The sequence below is a fragment of the Vairimorpha necatrix genome, chromosome 1 (genome assembly GCF_036630325.1).
Source record: "Vairimorpha necatrix chromosome 1, complete sequence".
Classification (NCBI taxonomy): domain Eukaryota; kingdom Fungi; phylum Microsporidia; family Nosematidae; genus Vairimorpha; species Vairimorpha necatrix.
Window position 1 is genome coordinate 491,607 of NC_088816.1, and position 7,316 is coordinate 498,922.

Consider the following 7,316-nt stretch of genomic DNA (forward strand, 5'->3'; position numbering starts at 1 on the left):
GGTTCCGACATCTGCGATGATGAAGAATTCTTTGCTGGCTTCTTATCTTTTAATAAATCAATTGTTCTTGGAGAACTACTGAGACTCTCCGGAACACATAAAAAGTTTGTACCACTTGTGAAAGCATGTAGGTACATAACTAAAGAATTGAATAAAGAAAGTCCCGAATACGATTCCTTTATTTACTTAAAAAAAATGATGGGTGAACCTGCCCGAGAATTCAAGGACTTTAATAATGAATAAAGTATCTTTGCTAAAGTCCTGTTTTTATAGGAAATTATTTTCTTATAACAAAAGCGATATTTTTAAATCTTTAAATAAAAAAATGCATAATCCAATTGGTTATAATAAATTAAAAAATACTTTCAAAACACCAAGGAGACTGAATAGTTTCAAATATTTTTCTATTAGAAAGAATATATGGTGGAAGAAAGTACAAGAAAAATATCGTATTGTCAAGATACAAAGAATTCCTTATGGAGTGAAAGATCTCCTCAAAGACTTATGTAAGAAGAATTCTCTTTTGGAGAATTCCATCATTACAGCAAGAAAGTATAGACGAAGAGACACGTCTTTTACAAAAATAATAGTTGAAAAACTATACGCAAATTTATTGATTAAGACAGTTAAAGCTAAAGGCTTTAAAGTTTTAAATGATAATAGAAAAGAACTAGAGAAATCTAGTAAAGTAAATAAAAAGACCAAAGAGAACATAAAACTCTTAAGTCTAAACATTAATCATCTCTCCAATAAGAGAGAAGAACTTGAGTTTCTTTTTAAGAAGGAGAAGCCAGAAATCATGTGTTTACAGGAAACTTGGAGACAATCTACAAGACCTTTAAAACTTGAAAAATACACTACAGTTGAAACACCTAGTGGTGGAAAAAATAAACCAGGATTAATAACTCTGGTTAGAAATAATGGAGCGATCAGATGTTCCAAAAAAGGAACAGACTCAAACATCCTGCAAACCGTAGTTGAGTTTAGTTCAGCAGGCAATTGGATTAAGTATTTAGTCTTAAATGTCTACATACCACAAAACAAGGATCTCAAAAGGGAGACCTTGGCCAGATTATTTTCTCTTTTAGAAAAAGAGAATTTCAGAAATAACTATAGTGAGATCATAGTGATGGGAGATATGAATATGCAGAGTTCTAGTCTCAAGAAAAAACTAAAGGTAGTTGGTTTGCCAGTTACAATAAAATATAACAGCAACGATGGTACAAGGATTCTCAAAGATGGTAAAAGATCTAAGAGGAAAATTGATACCATCTTTCGACTAAAAAGTAATGATAATGAGAAGATCATTATATCCAAGTCTTGGGTATTAAGTGATCACTTAGTGCTCAAAAGAAATATTAAACTTACTGTTGATAAGATCTCAGATCAACTAGTTTATGATAAGAAGATGCTGGAAAATCCAAAAGTGATTAAAAAGCTTAAAAAGAAGTTGTGTAATCAACAATTAAACATGAATAATCTTCCTGAGATTATTCAAAAAGTTTGTACATCGTTAAAGATTTACAGAAAGAAAAAAGTCCATACTGGACTTACAATGAGATGGAGATATTTAAAAGTCTTCAAAGAAAAACGTCTAGCAGCAAGAGCTGTTATGAAAAATTACAATGAAATCAACTCAATTAGATTCGAATATCTCAAAAAGAAAGTAGACGAAACTAAAAAGTTGATTCGCAAAGATAGATCGAAACTTTGGGCTTTAAGAGGAATGAAGCTCTTTAAAAGTAACAGATCCCGAGAATTCTGGCAATGGCTGAAAAATAGAAGTGTTTCCATTCGTTTGGATCAAGTGGCTCTAATTGACCACAATAAGATTCTTCAGACTTGCCGAGCAAAGAAGCTAGAAATAGCGAATAAATTTTACGCCGAATTGGCGTCAGAGAATGATATAGATGTCAATGTCTATGATAAAGTAGATCTTGTTGATCTTCCCCCAGAGATAACAGATGAAGAATTTCTATCCGCACTGAAGAAATGTGGAAATAACAAAGCAGCCGGTCCTGATGAGATTCCAACCGAGCTATACAAATACTTACTGACTAGAGCAGTAGAAGATAAATTCTTTAAATTCATGCTACATGAATTTAATAAATATATTTGTGGAAATAGTCCTCCTGAATACTGGAGCATGGCAAACATGATTTGCCTTCACAAAAAAGGAGATGAGACAGATCTGAATAATTATAGGGGAATCTCCTTAATTAACACAATTAGTAAGATCTATCTCAAGATAATAAATGACAGGTTAACTCAATTTGTCGAAGAACAAGATATACTCTCTAGATACCAAGCAGGATTCCGAGCAGGTGAAGAGTGTATGAATCAGATTACATCTTTACTAGAAATAGTGAGAAGAAGAGAATTTAGAGGCTTGAACACAGTAATGTGTTTCATTGACTTTGAAAAAGCTTATGATAATGTAAGTCACGACTTATTATTTGAAAAGCTTACAAAACTTAATATCCCATTGTATTTAATCAATACAATAAAGAATATTTATAAATATACCACCATGCGTGTGAAAATTGGTGGTGACACGTCAAGTGGCTATAGCTACAGAAAAGGAGTGAGACAAGGGAGCCCTTGTTCTCCAATGCTGTTCAATATATTCATCAATGATATTTTTGACGGCATAGAAGGAGTTTTGATCCCAAGATCAAATACGAGAGTTCCGGGACTGATGTTCGCAGATGATATTGTTGTCTTCGGAAACAACATTGATGATCTTAATAATAAGATCAATAGAATTTCTAATTGGGCGGTTAATAACAGAATGAAGATTAACTGCACAAAAAGCGGAATATTAGAATGGAATTCTCATTCCAACATACAAGAATTCCGAAGTTTGTATTCTCTCAGTACAGACTTTGGTGTGATTGAAGAAGTCACTGAATACAGATATCTAGGTGTCTTAATTAAAAGAAACACGCTAGAAGAACATTTGGTCAAAGACGCAGCAATGCGTGGCAAGAAAGCCTTAGACGCCTTGATGCCCAAGTTGATGAATAATAGCATCAACCTTTACTTCAAGGCGATCTTAATCAAATGTGTACTAGTACCCACACTAATGTATGGTAGTGAACTGTGGGGAATGTCAAGTACAAGAGCAGGTAAGATTAACAGGATCTTAAGAAAATCTATCAGAATGATATTCAAAAGAGTATTAGTTCCACTAGATAGAGTAATGGACGAGTTCAGTATCGAACGAATTCATATACAAGCAGCTTTAAGTAGATTTAGAGCATACAACAAGTGGAAACACAATAAGACAATCATATCGGATATAATTGCAATAAATCCGAAAGAAAGAAAAACTACCTGGTGTTCAAGAACACAAAGATGGTTAAAACGATTTGTCGGCAACGAATACGAATCAAGTGATAGTAAATTTATCACTTCAAAAATAATTGATGTACTAAGAAGTCGAAGAACTTTAAATACTTCCTTAGCTGCATCAATAGCAAACCAATATGACATAAGAAAATCACAAATAAAATATGTCATGAACAAAATAAATAATAGAAAAATTAGAACATATTTTAGATTGAGATGTAATCTAGTAAAGTGGTCCTCAGCAATAGCATATTCAAAAAGAATACCAATGAGTTATAGAAACAAATGCTTTTTGTGTGATGGACCACAAGAAAATTTAGAACACTTTCTGCTGGAGTGCGTCTGTTTAACTGACATTAGATCATCTTTTGAAAATAAACTGCCTCTACTGACTTGTTCAAAAACAAATATCCGAGATAAAACCAAGCAACTCCTTGGTAATAAAATCGGACTAAAAAATAACCCAGATAAGATAAAAGAACTTTGTTGCACTATAGAGTTCTTAGATAGAATGGTTGTCTCTAGAAGAATTATGATTAATAACAAACTGAAGGAGATAACGAAACAAAATAATTAATATAGCTTAATTAAAAAAAATGAAGATCTAGAATTAGAAGAAAGAAGTGTTATATTTTTAACAAAAAGACTTATATTTAATTATATTTGACCTGGGAGAGGTCGGGCATGATACTGATGCTGTATTGTTCCGCTGAACTGAGTCGTGTTCTTAAATGGTGTATTGAGCCAGGCGTTTTCGTTTTTCATCAGACCCATGAAAGTGGGTCTCTAATCATATTATGACTAAGGATGTATCCTATGGGAACAAAATTTTCTCCTACAAGCGAGGCCGTTAAGGTATGCTGGCGTGTAAACGCAATTATTGATGATTTTTTCTTTATTAGTGGAGTTTTTGGTGGCTTGGAGGCTTTTCTTCGTTTTGCTGATTCTGTCTTTTTTACAATAAACAATTTTATTTTTTTTTTTATATGTAGTCAGAGATGACTAAGGATCTGTTACCTACAGGAACAAATTTTTCTCCCACAAGCGAGGCCGTCAAGGTATGCTGGCGTGTAAACGCAATTATTGATGTTTTTCTTTATTGGTGGAGTTTTTGGTGGCTTGGTGGGTTTCTTCGTTTTGCTGATTCTGTCTTTTAACAATAAACTTTTTTATTTTATTTTTTTATTTTTACAAGCGAGGCCGTTGTGGCTCTAATTGATCACAATAAGCTTCTTCAGACTTGCCGAGCAAAGAAGCTAGAAATAGCGAATAATTTTTACGCTGATTTGGCGTCAGAGAATGATATAGATGTCAATGTCTATGATAAAGTAGATCTTGTTGATCTTCCCCCAGAGATAACAGATGAAGAATTTCTATCCGCACTGAAGAAATGTGGAAATAACAAAGCTGCCGGTTCTGATGAGATTCCAACCGAGCTATACAAACACTTACTGACTAGAGCAGTAGAAGATAAATTCTTTAAATTCATGCTACATGAATTTAATAAATATATTTGTGGAAATAGTCCTCCTGAATACTGGAGCATGGCAAACATGATTTGCCTCCACAAAAAAGGAGATGAGACAGATCTGAATAATTATAGGGGAATCTCCTTAATTAACACAATTAGTAAGATCTATCTCAAGATAATAAATGACGGGTTAACTCAATTTGTCGAAGAACAAGATATACTCTCTAGATACCAAGCAGGATTCCGAGCAGGTGAAGAGTGTATGAATCAGATTACATCTCTACTAGAAATAGTGAGAAGAAGAGAATTCAGAGGCCTGAACACAATAATGTGTTTCATTGACTTTGAAAAAGCTTATGATAATGTAAGTCATGACTTATTATTTGAAAAGCTTACAAAACTTAATATCCCATTGTACTAAATCAATACAATAAAGGATATTTATAAATATACCACCATGCGAATAAAAATCGCCGGAGAAACATCAAGTAGCTATAGTTACAGAAAAAAAATAAGACAAGGGTGCCCTTGTTCTCCAATGCTGTTCAATATACTTATCAATGATATTTTTGACGGCATAGATGGTATCTTGATCCCAAGATCAAACACGAAAGTTCCGGGACTGATGTTCGCAGATGATATCTTTGTCTTTGGAAACGACAATGATGATCTTAGTAATAAGATCAATAGAATTTCTAATTGGCGGTTAATAACAGGATGAAGATTAACTCCACAAAAAGCGGAGTCTTAGAAATGACTGCCCACTCTAACATACAAGAAATCCGAAGTTTGTATTCTCTCAATACTAACTTTGGTGGGATTGAAGAAGTTACAGAAGACAGATATCTGGGTGTCTTAGTTGAAAGAAACACGCTAGAAGAACACTTGGTCAAAGACGCAGCAATGCGTGGCAAGAAAGCCTTAGATTCCCCGATGTCCAAGTTGATGAATTACAGCATTAACCTCTATTTCAAGGCGATCTTAATAAAATGTGTACTAGTACCCACACTAATGTACGGCAGTGAATTGTGGGGAATGTCAAGTACAAGAGCAGGTAAGATTAACAGGATCTTAAGAAAGTCTATCAGAATGATATTCAAAAGAGTATTAGTTCCACTAGATAGAGTAATGGACGAGTTCAGTATTGAACGAATTCATATACAAGCAGCTTTAAGTAGATTTAGAGCATACAACAAGTGGAAACACAATAAAACAATCATATCGGATATAATCTCAATCCATCCGAAAGAAAGAAAAACTACTTGGTGTTCAAGAACACAAAGATGGTTAAAACGATTACGAAACGAGTTATAGTAGATTTATTACTACAAATATCTTTATTTACTAAGAAGTCGAACAACTCTAAATACTTCTTTAGCTGCATCAATAGCAAACCAATATGACATAAGAAATTCACAAATTAAATATGTCATAAACAAAATAAATAATAGGAAAATTAGAACATATACTAGATTGAGATGTAACCTAGTAAAGTGGTCCTCAGCAATAGCCAATTCAAAAAGAATACCAATGAGTTATAGAAACAAATGCTTTTTGTATAATGGACCACAAGAAAATTTAGAACATTTTCTACTAAAGTGCATTAAATTAACTGACATTAGATCATCTTTTAAAAAACTGCCTCTACTGATATGCTCCATAACAAATTACCAAGAAACCTCCGAATTACTTCTTGGACTAAAATCTGATTAAAAAACAACTCAGATAAATTAAAAGAGCTTGGTTGTAGCATAGATTTCTTATATGTGAGTTTTCCCCGTGATATTATATTTTATATCAAATTTAAAGAGATAATAATGCCAAAATTAGCATAAAATAATCAAAAAAAAAGATCTAGAAATAGAAGAAAAAGGTTAAACTTTAACAAGAAAACTTTTTAAAATTTATTTGACCTGAAAGTTTAGGGCATGATACTGATGCAGAATTTTTATTTGTTAGCTAAGTTTTGTTCTATGATGTATTGAGCCAAGCGTTATCTTAACTTTCTACAAGCGAAGTGCCCAAGTTATACTTGGTAGTGACGCAATTATTAATGTTTTCTAAATTTTTTTTAGTATGACATATAAAATGTTGTATGTTCTATCTTTTAGTCGATAAGCTTGGCAAAATGACGTAAAACAAATATTATGGAAACTTCACTATCTCTCCTGTCAAAAATCATTTTCGTGTTTTACAGCTGTCAAAGAAAATCTACACTGATTGCTGCTATTAGAATATTTTTATTACAAGAGCTTATTTACACTACCAGATAATGCTGTAAGCCATGGACCTAAATTACGGAATCATAACCTTTCACAACTTAAATATTTGTTAAGTGGATTATAACTTACAAAATGAAACCCAATTTTTTTATTAAATCTTATTTTTAATTAACATGTTAAAAACGCGGTTATTTTTTAGGCATAACATTCAAATATTACATAATTATGAGACACTTTTGTTTTCTTATAAAAATTAATTTTATTATCTGCCC